Genomic DNA, 16,484 nt, shown 5'->3' with positions numbered 1-16,484 from the left:
GATAAATCAGCAGTGGAGAAGCATGTGCAGGTCTGGCATACAGTGTCGGTGATTTAACTTGTATTTGCTCAAAAGCCAGCCAGCACACCGACTATATTTTTAAAATGGGGCAGTTTCTATGTGCAGGCTGCCTTCAAAAGAAAGAGGAAAGTAGTGTATTCTGCATTAAGGAATGTAGTCATCCCCCCTTACTGCTGACTTGTTCATCCCACAGAATGTAATCTGAAGAGACAAGGTGAGTGATTTAAGAAGTCTTCCAGATGCCTATTTAAAGTTTACAGGGTGGGATTCACAAAGGTATTCAGGCAACTAGCTGCCTTGGTGAGTCCCAGCCTAAGAACCTGATCCCGCAAACATCTGAGCCCAGCAAGGCCATTTGCCAGGGTAAAGTTGAACACACATGTAAATGTTTGAAGAATCAAGAGCAGTGCTATGGAGCACGTGAGCCACGTCAATAATCACTGCTGACTTCCTGACGGATTGTGGTTTGAATGGGCTGGGAATACCAAACATAGAAGTCTGTGTGAGGAGACCATGAATAGAAGTAAAAAGTTTCATTTCAAAAGTAAAACTTGCAAATTTCAGCTTTGGGCTGGATTTGAAAAAAAAGATCTCATCAATGTAGTTGTGCAAGTATTTAAAATAACAAAGAGTTATGTTGAAGTTTTCTTGTTTTGAAAATACCTACTCATTCTGTTACAATGAAACATTTTGAGAACCCTACTGAAAAAAAGAACTATTAAACTGACCAAAATTCACAACATTCATGGCAAACTCATGTTCTCTGAACTTAAGCAAGTCCTTTCACATACAAAATTTCTAGTGATTTTCAGGGATGTTTTCATATTTTACAGTGACAGCTGGCAGCAATTTCTATCATGGCAGAAAATGTTAATATTATCAGAAGAAAAGTAGCTAGAATTTGACCTTACATAAAATGTTCTGCAACTTACATAATTTCACAAACTTTTAAAAAATGTTTATGCTAAATTTTTGTGACACAAACTCAGTTTTTTCACAGCACTGACAATGTCTGCTTTTCCAAAGAAATAGGCATGTGGTGCTCCATTTTGAGCTATTGTGAGCAAACTTGGAAATAAGAAGAACTTTACACAGCAAACTGTGGGTGACAGAAAAGAGGGAGAATATTGTTCTTATAATTTTAGGGTATGTCTACAAGGTCCTGAATCTCAGATTCTAAATCAACTGAGTGGGATTTGTGGCACTCAGGCTGTAAGGCAATAAATAGCAGTGGAAACATTCCTGGTTAGGCTCGAGTCCATGCTCTGAAACCTGACGAGGAGGGCGGATTTCAGATTCCCATGTCGAATGTCTACACTGGTATTTTTAAATCTGCAGCTCGAGTCCCAAGAGCCCAGTCCAATTCACCTAGGCTCTGAGACTTGGCGCTATGGGTTCTTCCATGCAGTGTAGACATAACCTTTGTTAAAACTTTTCACCAGACCTTATCACTGTTTGCAAACATCCTGGTCAGAGGGAGAGATCAGAGAAAAAAATCTACATTTCCCTCAAATTTCACTTTTCAATCTCTTTGTGCTCCCCTACCAGTGTCATATCTGAGTTCCTCACCTTCTTTAATGAATTTCCTCATCACAACCCTGTGACATAGGGTAGTACTATTATTCCCATATTACAAATGTGGAAATGAAAGGAATTCATGGGAAGTAGGCACCTAAATAGCTTTGGAGGATCCGGGCCTAAGTGGCTTGACCATGGTCACACAACAAAACTGTGGCAGAGAAGGGACTTGAACCCCCCACACCACACAAAATCCTAGTGCCTGAACTCTCTGGCCTCCCTTCCAGTTTGCCTTTGTAATTCATCTTTAAAATATACTCCTGGCCTGAGCTGCTTATCGTAGTTCAAAATTTAGCAAGGCACTCAATGTCAGGGGAACTTTTTGGTGCAGTACTTCAGTTTGTACTGTATAGCCCATTAAATTAATACCAACACTTTGACTGGAGTATGAGGTCTAACGTAAAGCGCCCAGAAAAGGCCACAATTTGCCTGTGACCTACTTGGACAGTTACTAAAAACACAGAATTCAACTTATCATCCATATTTTCAATGCAGTTGCCAGCAACCAAGTATGTTCCAGAGAGGGCAGATGGTGCACCGTACTATGAACAATTTAATTTTTTAGAAAACGCAACAACTAGCCAAAGAGTCACATTTTTGTCTCTAGGAACATGCTGTCAATAACATGTGCTCTTGAATATACCACAAAATGTGTGACTATGCCTTATTTATGGAAACAACAAATAAAATACAAAGCAACATAATTTAATTTCAAGTGTGTGATCCTTCCACACACGTCTTTCCTGTATAGAAGTGATTAGGAGAGATTTGTTACAGGTCAAGGTATTTCTTTAGCTGTGCCTGTTAGATGTCAGGAGTATTTTTCTTAACTTATTAACTAGGGGGCTGTGCCCTCTGCTCGCTATGCTCACCATCCCCCTCTCCGTGGTTACCCCAGTCTGCATGTAGTACTCCTCGGCCAGTTAGAAGCATGTGTTGGTGTCCACAATGGCTACATGGAACGTGGCATTCATGAACTTGGGAATGCAGAACTGCAGCTACCTCGGTTGCCCGCTATGCCTCGACAACTTTGCCTCATGCCCATCCCTTCAGCGCCCCTCCACCCACTGTGCCTTGCTAGCCTCTTCCCCCGTGCCTGCCCCAGCAGTGCCTTCCGCCCTCTACGCCATCTTTTCCTCCCTGTACCCACCCAGTCCCTGCAGAACACCCTGCCTGCTGCACCCAGACAACCTCTGCACGTGACCAGCCCATTTAGTGCCCCCTGCCTGCCCTTCCCCATGAACAGCTCCTGTAGTGGCCCCCGACTGCTCCGTCCTCTGGCTCTTCCCGTGCCTGGGCCCTGGAGCGCCCCCCACTTGCTGCATCCTGCCAGCCCCACCCCAAGCCTGCCGGTCCTTAGTACACCCTCTACCCTCCTAACTGCTCCCCAGCTCAGCAGCCCGGCTGCCAGAGAGGGCTGGGGTAAGGCCACAACACACCAGCCCTGGCTCTGTCCCTGACCGCTGAGGAAAGCTGAGGTCATAGCGCGGTAGCCCCAGCTCTCCACATGGCTGCTCGGGAGGGCTGGGCTGGGACTGGGTGGGGCTTGGCTCCAGGGTTGGGGCCTCAGGTGGAAGGGGTGGGCTGGGGCTTGACTTCCCCAACTGGGCTTTTACTTGCCCATGCCTACCCCCTCCCCCCCCCCCAGCCTATGGATGTTGATGACTTGATGAAGTCATCTTGTCATCCCACAGGGGGAGAAAAATTTTATACATAGAGAAAGACTAGCATTTGTATTGTGATGGCAACTAAAGGATCCAGAGGAGACCAGGTGTCATATCCCATCCCCTTTTAAGTCAATGGCAAAACTTCTACTGACTTCTGTGAGGCCAAAATTTCACCCCAGACTGCAGTGAACAAAGTATTGTCCAAACACACTGGCCCCCAAAATTTGCAGTCTAAACAGACATATCAAGCAAAAGTTGGGAAGAGAAACAGAGTCAAAAAGGGGAAGTGAAGTGGCCCCAAACCATTCACAACAGGCCTAGACTTTCTGACTCCAGCTCAGTGCTCCAGCTTCTTCATGACTAGAAGCTAACAAAGAACTTACTGGATTCTGTAAACTTGTCTGGTCATAAATGTCCTAGTCCAGTAAAGAACTTAAGCAGACACCTTAAAAGCTTTGCTGAATCAGGGTCAAAGTGGGGAAAAGCTACAGCCTGTGAGATAAAAGCAAATCTTACACAGAAAAAGAGACTCAGAAAAAGGAAGAGAAAAAAAATTAAATCAGATACATTTCAAGAAGATTATTTATGTTTGCAGTTAATAGGCCAGACCTTAGCTGGTGTAAAAAATCAGCATAACTCTATTAACCTTACCAGAGAAATGGTGATTTCCAAACTGAGGATCTGGCCATGATATATAATTGTGATGATCTTGCTATTGAAATAGCCTCTAGACTTTTGTCCATGTTTCAGCCTCTTAAAACTGTATTTTCTAGAAAGATTCTTCTCAAATGGATGCTACTTTAATGTCCTTTAAGTGTCTTCCAAATGTAGCTTCCTTAATCCTGATCAACAAAAACTCAACATCCTCCAGGCCTTTGTTGTCCATAGCATCATTTCTGTACAGACTGAGGTATTCCAGTATCTTTTAGGCTATAGAACAAATTTATCTTCCTTTGTCTTGTCACTCATTCTGACACAATTATATCATGGGCAAACACTTTTTTAAATAAAGGATGCCAAGTGCATTTCCCATTATTCTCCATGTGTGTGATGTCTCAAAGGTTTAATATCCAAGGTCCTCCTGTCTACTCCACATGGGGTATGTCTAAACTACATGGCTCTGTCGACGGAGCCATGTAGATTTGTTTGCTCAGCAAAGGGAAATGAAGCCGCTATTTAAATAATCGCAGCTTTATTTAAATTTAAATGGCTGCCCCGCTCTGCTGATCCGTTGTTTGTCGGCAGATCGGGGCAGTCTGGACGCTCCCCTGCTGACATGAAAGCCCTTTATCGACCTCCCCGGTAAACCTCATCCTACGAGGATGGAGACTAAAGATCTGGTGAAATTGTTTATGATAGCGGTGAGTTTCCAGGGCTGCCATAATCAGAGGTGGGAGGGAGTGACTGTAGCTGAGTGTACTGGAACACTGCTTCTCTTCTTCCCCTTACGATCAGGGAGTGCGGGGAAAGTATGCAGATTGTTTGCATTCAGTTCACTCCCAGCTGGTGAGGGGATAGAGCAGAGAAGTAAGTGATGTAAGTCCTGTACTTTTCCCTCGCTCCCTGATAGTGAGGATAAAAGGACGAAGAGCAAGCAGTGGCCCAATACATGTGGCTGTCACCCCACCCCACTCTCCAACTTCCCAAAATGGCGACCTTGGTGAGTTACCCTCATATCCTTCACCAAAATGTCACCTCTCCTCCTACTCTTCTGAGGGGGTTACAGAGCAGTTGGTTGCCACTTCGACTGTGTATGTAATGTAGTTCAGAAGCACTAACGGAAACCTAAGAGGAAGTGCAATATAGGTCTGATCTCAATGAAATCATTGGGAGTTTCTCCATTGACTTCAGTGGGAGCTGGAACAGACCCTAAATGAAGTAAAATATTATTACAAAATATTGGCATTAATAATTATTATTTTTAAACCTTCACTATCTGTGCTGATAATACAAGAATTTCTGTTTTGTGAACTAAAATATGTCCTATGAAACTGTGGTTTGCTGTTAAATGCCCTTTCGTACGGCTACTACTGCTGTTTGCCTTTATTATGGATGTGCAGACAAAACTTAGAGGAAATGCTTTGTATAATCAGCATAAATAATTTAAGGTAGCATATTATTTAGATTGACATACCTTCAGTTATAATTATGGATAACCATACAGCATTTAGAGTCTGTAATATTGTCATTAGTTGTCAAAAGAGTCTAACATCAAGCAACATTTATCCAGATGTCTTCTTTCTTATGAGTTGGATAATGTACATATGAACATGTATTCTTTAAGGAACAGATTTTTTTGCTGCCATGAAAATGTAACAAAAGTAGGTAAAAAAAATGACATCTAGAAATAATGTTTGGTAACCCCATAGAAATTGCCTGTGTTTTTCTGTAGTGCTGCAAATTAGCATCTTCTATCAGCTGTCTTAACACTATATAGGTCTGATCCAAAACTCATGGAAGTCAATGTCTCCCAGGAACTTAAATGGGCAGATCAGATCCTATCAAAACAAAGTATTAATTATTTAATTAATTATTATTAAACTGATAAAGCATTAATAAAACTATTTTAATAAAAGCCTGAACCTGTAAGGAAAAGCAAGGAAAGAGTTCAAGGTAAGAAGCACAGAAAGCATTGCCTATCATACCAGCTAGATGTAAACTGGACTGCAATTAGCATAATTTTTGATTGGGGTGAGAGAGAAGCAGAAAAAGAGCAGTTTTTAGTGCATGGAACCGAAGGCAGTATAGGGTCTATGATGAACAGTTGAGCAGTTCTGGTTCCATCCAGCCACATACTTCCCTTTGCTACTGACAGATGGTTAACTGTCCTGTCCCAAACTGAAGACACACTGAAGAGCTGTTCTTCAAAATGCTTTATGATGGGATTCAAAGGATGACAATGTTGGGGCATTTGCTGTATGAGTAGGAAGGTGCTTACTGGAAGGACTTTTGTGGCCTGAATATTTGCATTAATATAGATACAATGTTTTACATCTGTTGGGGACTTGATAATTAATGTTAAATATAAGCAGAGTCTAGGTATCTTTAAATCTGGTGCTTCTCATATGCTGCACAAGACCAGCATAGTGAATTGCACCAAAGAAATATTTAGATCACAATTAAAGTTACACATTTTACCTTTCTGGATATTAAATATGGAAGCACACTAACATGCCCAAGCAGCAATATAGTTTCCCTAACAAATACCATTTGAAAACCACCTATTATGCTCCAGTCTATTGTCAAGCTTTCTAAAGACTCTCAGTTCCTCTCTGATACTTGATATTGAAACACATAAACAATTACTTTTTTCATCATGTCTGCACTGCATGGCGATTCACACAAAACTGACTCAATTCCCAAAGTCCTGCTGCAGCCTGCACTGAAAGCAATATAAACCCAATCACAGATTCTCTAGAAGCATGTCTTCCATGATGCTGGCCAGTCTGGGGCCAATCCAAGACTGCTTCCTCAGCTTGTATGGGGTATATACGCATCCTACACTGTAGATCTGAACACTGCCCTAACAAAAGGCTTAAATAGACGGTCTCACAGGTGAGTTTCACTCTGGGTTAAATTTAGAAAATTTCTTCCAAAAAGCCTGATGCACAGGTCAGTGCAGTCTGTGTACAGCATGTATACCTAGGGTCCTTTTTATTCCATGATTCTGCAACTGTACAATATGCCACAGAATCCACATCTTCCTTACTGCAGAATCTAAAGCTTGGCCTACATCTAAAACTGGTGACATCACTCTAGAGTACGAGAAATTCACAGTTAAGAGAGATGCAGCTAAGCTAACCTAAGTCCTGCTACAAACACCGCTAGGTTGACAAAAAATTCTTCTGTCAACCTAACTATTGCCTCAAGGGGGTGGATTTACTATAGCGATGAAAAGACCCCTTTCATCATTGCAGAAGCGTCTACACTACAATACTACTGCAGCATAGCTGCAGCACCACAGCTGTACCACTGTAGGACTTACTGTGTAGCCATAACCTAAGCTTTCATTTTTAAATAATTAGGTTTCTAGCCCTATTGTCTGTAACGAAACCCCTGAAAATGCAAAGTAGGTGTAAAAAAAAGGCAATGTTGTCCTTCAGACAAAAAGCAGCCTGAAGTCTCAGCCCTGCAAGGCATAAATGACCCCATTGAAGTGTTAACTCTGAAATCTAAAGATACTATTTTAAAATGTTGGCGTTAACCATAGTATCATACTTACCCACAGTCTTGAAATGTCTGATGGGCCTTCTTGGGTACCCCACACATTGCTGCAATTTCCAGCTTCTCTCCTACCAACTTCTCCAGTGCAGTTCAAAAACTCCGTAAAAAACTCGTAAAAAACTCGCCCGTAAAAAACTCTGCATCCCTCAGAAAACTGAAAATATGGGGAGGATGTAAAATAAACTGAGTATCAAAATAAATAACATGGAGTCTACTCTATTGTTTGTAGTTTTCATTTTCATACTGAATTTATTGAAAATCTCATACTATTTTTATTTAAATGAAGTTGCCTTTGGCTTTTCAGACTGTTGAGCCAAATTAAGGAACAATTCCACATAAGTTCATCCTGCTTGCTGTAGAACACATGGGCCTTGAATAATCTGTATATTTTTCATTAAAACGCATTTCTTGGTCCCTTGCTGATCCTTTTTTCACCCTCTGTCTGTATTGGATTACTCTACTTCAGTTTTCACCTTATTTTCCCATGGTTGTGCTTTTTGACTACTGGGTTGGGGTTTGTTTGTTTTTCCCCAGTCTCATGCTCCCAGGGCATAGGCCAAAATGCATTTAACTTGGAGTTAAACTTTTAAACCCACAACTTAAAATTGGGTAAAAGAAACACACTATCCCTAGCTAGAAGTCACAGCACAAAATAAGCCACTTAACATGGCCAATAGCAGAGGGATGGCAGAATATTTTGTGGATGGAAAAGCCACAGTTGTAGTGCTAATAAGGTGGGTCATGGGAAGAGAAACTTATTTCCAAGGATAACCAAAAATAACACGATGATGGTCTCCAAGTTTAGAGGCAATGTGGACACCAAAATATTCATTCAGACTGGATCTCAAATCATCCCTTTATCAGAGTAACTCAAGGTCATTATATTGAACAGGTATGGCTCATCGCTAGAGAATGGCAAGTCTAGTGTATATTTGGGCCGTGCAGGATGATGGACTCAGTGGGCCAAATTCAGACATGGCAAAAGAGGCCATAATAACTCAACCTCATTTGGAGCTACAGCCACTTAACCCAGGACACAAATGGATTTAATTATCTATTTCTTTTTGTCAATCTCTGTCTTCTGAGAGCCTATGACTTGTGCAGGGATGTCACAGAAACTGAAGCTGAGAAATCATTGAGAAAAATCTATATTTGATAAAACCTAAAATCATTATTTTAATTATATATTATTTTTATTATTATTATTATTATTTACAGGACAAATGCCTTACTTCCAGCTCTCCAGCCCAGGCATCCTGCACTGAGCCCGTCTCCACACGTCACTCCACTCCTGACATTGAACTCCCGACAACCCGGACCAAGAAGACTGCCAAAAACACTCCAGCTATTCTTCTTCATCCTCACTAACAATTTGGTAATGAAGTATTGATTTCCACTCCCCTGCTTATGGACGATATTAGATTTTCATTGATAAACTGCACTGGGGCTGTCTAGTCTCCACTGTCCCTTTTTGCTGTCACTAAAACAAAGTGCCACTGAAGTAAGATAATGACTGAGAACACTGATGTACTTATTTCATCCATTTGTAATACTTGACAGGAAAAAAAAAAAGTATACTTCTTCATAGTTTAATGTCCAAGTGTGCTACACAAAATGCCGTCACACTGGAAGCTTTGCTTTTCATGGTAATGTCCATTTCCTATTTATAACCCCTTTGGGATAGTTTGTCTAAAGGAAATGTTTCTATTCAGTGCAGCTATTACTGTTGCACCTGGGTTGCTCAATCCAGTCATTGCACTAGGGATCAATACATCACAGTAAGTAGAAGAATTATTAAGTTAAAACAGATTCTGAGCCAAAAAAACTCTGAACAATGTTAATCTTCTGTGCAAGTTGTTCAAATAATTATGCTTAACCAAGTTGCTGCCAAAGATTTGTTTAAAATGGATTATTTTCAGGTTGTTTTATTCCTCAGATATATTTTTTTTAATCTCCATTGCTGCATATGACAAGACATATGCAATGGAGTGATTTTTAAACAAAAGCACTATTGTTAGATTATTGAGCATATAAATATATATATATATATGCTCAATAATATATATATATATATAAAAGAGCCAAATTCATCTCCATTACTGTCAATGGAATTACTTCAGATTTATGCTATTGTAAATGAGATCAGAATCTGGCCTTCATACTCTCTATTGGGCTTGTGTATTACTGCACAGCTTACTTTGAAATCAGCTGAAATCTAGTGGGATGGGAGGGGAGCACTTCAATTTAAAATTTGTTCCTGTAACTTTTTTCATTAAAACTTTGAGGTCCCAATTTTAATTTGTGGAATATTCATGCTAATAATGAGATCTAATTAAGACATCCATTAAAAGCCCGTTAAAGTTAATTTAACGTAAAAATTCCAATAGAACTGTATTAGATTTTCTCCATTAAATTAACGTTATGGATTTTTAACGGATGTCTTAATTATATATTATTATTAACGGGAATACTGTATTGCACAGATTAAAATCAGGTTCTAAGTCAACTCAGAAAAGGTTCCAGGATGTTTTAATATTACAAATCTCACATTAGTGCACTGTATGGAAAATCAAGCTCATCAGATGCAGCTCTGTTTACTCTGAGCATTTGCTGCACAATGAAAGCAACCTGTAATAGACAAATTCATCACTGCATTTAAAGAATGAATTTCCTTATTCTCAAAGGACAAATAAGTCTGGATCAAGATGTACACTGCTTCTCAGTTAGAGATGAAAGATTTAAAGTATGCTAGGCACAAAACTGAGATGTGGATCTTTCAAACAGAAGAGGGTGAGGGATTTGCTTTTTAATTATTTTAGTTAGATGATCAAGGAAAAAATAAAAATTCACCATGGCAAAATGAATCCAAATATATTTATAATAGTCCTTATTTCCTATGCAGGATGGGCTATGTTGGAAATATTTGGGAAATTTTGATATGATCCCTAAACTCAAAATGGTGGGGGGAGGGCTTGTTATTTACCTCCTAGGAAAAGTGTTGCCCTTATGCCACATATAATAGCAAATTGCTTTTTTTATGGCATGCATAACGTAGATGGGAAAAAATATGGCGCTTGAGGGAAGGAGGGAAAAAGTAAATGAAGTTCCAGGAATGTCATTCTGAAGTAATGAGGCATGGACAGAAAATATACCCCTCACATCATCGGATTGAGATGGCAGTCGAAATAGCTTCATTGAAGTGTCAGCACTCATCCATCAATCAATCATCCACAAGGAAAAATAGCGACAGTACAACGGGGCGGCTTTTACGGGATTTACTCATGGGCATAGGGAATAGCAGCTCAAATGTAGTTCTGACATGAAAAGCAAGGTGCTGATATTATTTTTTATGATGGGAGGATCATAAAGTGAATTGAGAACAGTGAGGTCTGTCTTTGCTTAACCTATTCAACTGGAAATGAACGGAGCTCAACTGGAAATGAACAGAGACTTCAGATGGGTTAAGACTGAAGTATGCACCGTGCCAATCCCTGTCCATTGACAACAAAATTCTATTAAAGTGAAATCAATGCATTAGCATTGGGCTTCTCTGAAGCTGTTAAATTGCACAGTCCAGATCAGGGTTATTAAATGAAGTTATGTAAGGAGAGGGGGGTAGTCCCTGCAGTGTGAGTCCAGCAGGACCATCAAATTCCACTTTGGGGAAACAAGGATATTTCCAGCACTAAGAATTTTTTTCTTTTTTTTTTAATTAATCAATCAATGCAGCCATCCATTTTGTGACATAAATTACATTACTAAATATTAGGAGCTGGGGCCTGATCCTGTTCCCACTGCACTCAACTGGCAAAACTCCTAGTGACTTCTGACAGGCCTGATCCTCTCTTCACTGAAGCCAGTGGACATTTTGCCATTGAGTCTCACAGAAACAGGCTTTATATATGCAACGTTTTTGCTGCCCTCCTTTCCCCCCCCCCTCCCAGTCTGTCATGCCTGGACTACCCTCCTTCCCTCCAGCAGACCTTAGCCTTCAGCAAGGAGACATGTAAAATGAGGCATCTGTAGCAACCAAGTAATATAACATGCACTCTAATATAAATTAGGCTGACATACAATCATGTTGGGACCAATAGGTGCTAATAGAAAAGAAAAGTCACCGCTTTCTCTAGTGGAAGGTCTGTGTTCTCTTTTCTACAGGGTGCATGCACCCTCTCCTTGTTTTATTTATTTAATTTATCTTTATGGTCAGTAACAGGTTGCTAAGGGTATGAAAAGATTTTAAAATGCCTGTGGGGAATTCGGGGCCAGAGAGGGAGTTTACAAGAGTAGTGCCATCATTCCTCAGTGCAAATTTACAACAGCTTGACCATGTCACAGGGACCCGAATGATCTGAATCCGTCGGACCGGATTCTCAGCTAAGATAAATCTCCATAGCTCCTTAACTATGCAAGTTTACACCAGAAGAAGAGCTGGTCTAAAGATCACGAAAAAAGAATCAACAACAGCCAAGAAAACAGAGCCTGAATTATTTCAAGAGAACTAGGTACTGCATAGTCCCGTACTGGAACAGCTGCTTCACTTAGAATCTGGCTACAGATCTCTATTACACCATTCTAAACCGTGTTATTTTACCTACATTCCTGTCCTTTGGGAGATTTTAGATATACTTTTTTTAATTAAGAGACTTTTTTTTACAATAAGATATATATATATATATATATATATATATATATATATATATATGAAAATAAACATCTCTTTCTGTATCTGATGCAGGATGAATTGATAGTTTATCTGTCACATTAATCAGGTAACACAGAAAATCATTGCATCTTTTCTCTGTCGCATTTATTCAATATCTATCGTCCTGACTTTTATTCTTATTGGAGATCATCAAAACAACTAAAAACCGGGTGATCAAACAGCCAAATATTTATGATTTGTGTCTTTGCTTATTAACATGTGGCATATCCATACACCATGTATCCAAACTGTTTGTGCTTTAGCAGTGCCATAAAGGAGTAAGAATTGCTTTCCTTTCTGTATGTCTTTGCAAGGTTTATTCAGAAACTGTAGCCCCCTTTCAGCTACTGTACATGTCAAAATAAACCAGTCATGCCTTTAAAATATATTTTTAAAAAGGCAGTGTGAAACTAGCAACTGCTTATTCCCTAAAATATGAGAATGGAAAGTGTTCAGCACTTTTGTAAATAAGGACCTAATTGTCCAGGCACTGAGCAGTGGAGGACATTTAGCTTTAAAAAGTGTCTATTGTTAGTTCAATTACTATTTTTTAAAAAAACTTTGAAAATCAGCTAACAAACATACCCAGTAATTACTTGTCAATGCAACTTCATAAGGATTTTTATTACCTACTTGTAAAAGTAGTTATAAGACTGACCTCACTGACTCCTTTAGTGATCAAGGAGGATATAAGCCGTCATTTTAAAAATCAATAATTGTATATTAACACAGGGGATGAGGTTCCAAGGAGTTTTTACAAGTCATTGTGTCAACTCTCATACATTTATAAGGCAAGGATTATTTTCTAGTGTTGTCTTTTTCCCCCAATCATTTTTAATAAACTATAATAATAAAGTGCCATATATAGGCATATAAACCAAGCCATTAAAACCAAAGGTTCATTTGATAATTTAGAGGAGGGTATTAGCATTAAGAAATAAGGCTTAGGAGAATGGTGCATGGGGCTCTGGGAGAAAGCAAGATGAGGTCTAGAAAGCTTTGTGTGGTTAAAGAAAAGGTGTTAGAAGTGCCTGAGGCAAAGCTTCAGTGAGGGGGGCTAGACACAGCTCAGAGAGGATCTGGCTTATACAGAGCTCACCTGTTGTTGTTAAAAACAACAACAACAAATGGTCTGGTAGCACTTTATAGACTAACAAAACATGGAGATGGTATCATGAGCTTTTGTGGGCACAACCCACTTCTTCAGATGACTGGAAGAACCCGTCATCTGAAGAAGTGGGCTGTGCCTATGAAAGCTCATGATACCATCTCCCTGTTTTGTTAGCCTTTAAAGTGCTACCAGACCATTTGTTGTTTTTTTCTGTACAGACTAACTCGGCTGCCCCCTGCAGCTGTTGTTATTAGTTACCAAGGGCTCAATTCTGTCCAGTGCTGAGCACCTCTGAAATGGCTTATGAACCAGCCAGAGCAGGAGCACTGCCTGGGATGTTATGTTGAAATGGCATTTGGCAGGAAAATGGATCAGAGGAGTGAAAAAATGTCATTTTTGTCAACATTTTTTAACCAGCTCAAGATGCAGCCATAGTCCCCTACCCAGCTGCATGGAGGAAGGTCGGGGTGAAAAAACCATCTCTGCCTCCTCACCTCCCTGCATGCCACCCTGCTTCCTACTACAAACCTCACTGCAAAGGATGTAGCTGTGCCCAGTATAAATAGCTCTGGGGAGCATTTGTCTTTTGCCTTCACAAACAGATGAATGATGCAATTTATATTTAAAACTCCCTCAATAAAGACAATATTAATCACAGATTCCAAATCAATACCACACAATTACAATAGGGTTTAAAGGCCATCAGTCACCTTGCAGGGAAATTGACATAACCACCTCCTAAACAGGTAAATGTATATGTTGAAATAGTACTATTACCCTGTAGCATGTTCCCCCTATACCTGCAATAGCCTGACATGTAACCTGACATATTATTTCTGCTCCTTGTGATTCTATATACTCACATACCCAGACCCTCTGGCCTGAGTTCTCTGAGTTTCCTATTGCAAAGGACCTGTAGATTGGTTTCAATGTGGCTTTTGAAGAAAGCCATAGTAAGTGTAGTGAGATTCTGTGGGCATAACTTTCCTGATAAGTACCTTTACCTGATAACTATTGCAAATTATGGGGGAAATGCTAAGTTTTAAAATAAATGCTAATAATTTCCTGTTGAAAACGCATAGGAAGATATTAACATGCCAATTTCTTTTTCTTAATGTACATAGTTCTTCTGAAATATTTACACAGAAAGTGACATCTGTAAATTCAGGCAAATATTTGTCCTGACTCCTTGGGTTTTTTTGCCGAGAAAAAGAGAGAGTAAAATTGCTGGATTTTGAGACTTATGAAGTAGCTAAACAATTAAAAAAACATGCACTTTAAGGTAGATTTCAGTTTACATTCCATCAAACTAAGGGCCTGATCCAACATCATGTGGCGTCAAAAGTTTTTCTACTGATTTTAATGGGCACTGGTTCAAGCCTGTAAAGGAATAATTCCAGAATTTAACTCTTCCTGATATTTTTTATTCACGTAATAGTTGATCTTATTCATGGACACACAATTTAGGATTTTGTCCATACTCTAATCCCCTTCAATGATATAGGGTTGGTTGGTTGGGTCATTGGTTGGATGGTTGGTTGGTTGTGTTTTGTAATTGTTTTAAATAAGATCAGTCAGAATAAGGACAGTCAAAACATTTGTGTGAATTAATGTAAATCCCAGACAGAGGTCCTATATCCAATGGCTGAGAACTGAATTTCAAATATTGTTTAGAATCAGCTAAGACCGATTTAGTTTTAGCCATGGTAGACAAAACCAAGCCATATTTCAACCAACTTTTACAATTATGGGACAGATTCTGAGCTCATTTATATGACTACAAATCCAGAGTAGCTCCTTTGAAGTCAATATAGTTATTTTAGATTTACAAGGGCATAAGATCAGAATGAAGCTCTGCTATTTCTATACTTGTTTTCTTAACATACTAAATGGTGTTTAAAACACCTTCATCAAATGCAGTTCCCAGCCCATGTCAGATAGCATCTGCTTGGTTTAGATTTACAAAGTTTACTGGAATAGCTATGTCAGTTACAAATATAATTTTTTTTATGACATGGTTACACCAGTAAAAGTCTGAACGTAAAAATATAACTGTGCATTTTATTTTGCATCACTTAACTGGAATAAACAATGTTAGGCCTGTCTACACTAGGACCTTAGTCTGAAATTAGCCCCCCAAGGTCCATTTTGTAAGTGATACGTCCACACTACCAATCCTGTTATTCTGGAATAAGGGGATTCAGAATTCGAACTCCCTAGTCCTGCTTTTCATGAGGAATAACACTATTCCTGAACTTATAGGTCCAAAATAATGTTAGTGTGGATGCTCCAGTGCCACCAATTTGAATTTACTGGCCTCCAGGAGGCCTCCTGTAGCTCCCCAAAGTGCTTCCTGGGGCTCTGAGTGCGAGGTAGTGCGTCCCCATTAACATAGCCTGCCTCTTACTACATTCAATTCTTCCCTGTAGTGAGGACACAGAACTTAGAATTTGTAAAATTGGGTGCCCAGACATGGAGCTTAGTAAATTCAGACGACATCTAGTGTAGACATGGCCTCAGTATAAATACTTTTTATACTGGTATAACTGCATCTACACTAGGGGTTATTGTGTTTGTTTGGTTGGTTGGTTTTTTTGCTGTTTTATCTATGTTGGCCAAACTTTTAGAGACAGACAAAGCCTAAAGTAAAGCTGCTTTTTGTGCTAAGTATCTATTCAGTATTTTATTCTGAGAGTATTTTAAAAAGTAAAGTAGCTGTTCCATCATACTTACCAAGCAAAATAAACTCCAACTTCCAGCTCATCTTCATTCTCAGCTTGCAAAATACCCTGCTGGAAAAAAACAGGCTAAATATGAATCCTAACAAGTCATACATTGTTTCTACCTAAGTTAGATTATCTACCTGTGTAATCCTTCCTTCTCCCCCCCCCCCCTTTTTTTTTAAGTACTGTACAGGTAACAATAACTTTCATTAAACATTCCAGAGGAGATGGCAGGAAAATGACCAATGTTCTGCTTTTAAAAACAAACAAAAATCTTGCAAAAATACAAATATATTGCAATGTGGTGTCTGAATTAGCTTGAAATACAAATCCACAGTTGGGTATCAGCCCCAAGTGAAGAGTTGTATTTACAGAACTTAAACAGCCGTGCAATTATGTCTCAAATGTGAAAGATTTGTATGGTAATGTTTTCACGTACTAAATGGTCCATGTAA

At 39.4% G+C, this 16,484-nt stretch overlaps 2 protein-coding genes across 4 annotated transcripts in view; one reads left to right on the top strand and one right to left on the bottom strand.

Moving 5' to 3' along the window:
- The window catches only part of TSHZ2 (teashirt zinc finger homeobox 2), a 296,013-nt gene extending 284,807 nt beyond the window's left edge, over window positions 1-11,206 (top strand). The window contains exon 3 of the mRNA XM_006129419.5: window positions 8,709-11,206. The gene's annotated coding sequence lies outside the window, so the exon portion shown is untranslated. The remainder of the gene's footprint in view (window positions 1-8,708) is intronic.
- The window catches only part of ZNF217 (zinc finger protein 217), a 102,190-nt gene that overhangs the window by 21,761 nt on the left and 63,945 nt on the right, over window positions 1-16,484 (bottom strand). The window contains exons 6-7 of one of the 3 annotated variants that reach the window (XR_016347030.1): window positions 16,040-16,098; window positions 7,628-7,644 (exon numbers count right to left, since the gene is read on the bottom strand). The gene's annotated coding sequence lies outside the window, so the exon portion shown is untranslated. Of the gene's footprint in view, window positions 1-7,627; window positions 7,645-15,851; window positions 16,099-16,484 lie in introns of those variants that run through there. The other 2 variants (XR_016347031.1, XM_014576699.4) reach the window with 2 other exon arrangements.

Source organism: Pelodiscus sinensis, chromosome 17 (assembly GCF_052426305.1).
Source record: "Pelodiscus sinensis isolate ZL-2025 chromosome 17, ASM5242630v1, whole genome shotgun sequence".
Lineage (NCBI taxonomy): Eukaryota > Metazoa > Chordata > Testudines > Trionychidae > Pelodiscus > Pelodiscus sinensis.
The sequence above is the reverse complement of the archived record's forward strand: the minus strand, read 5'-3'. Positions and strand labels throughout refer to the sequence as shown.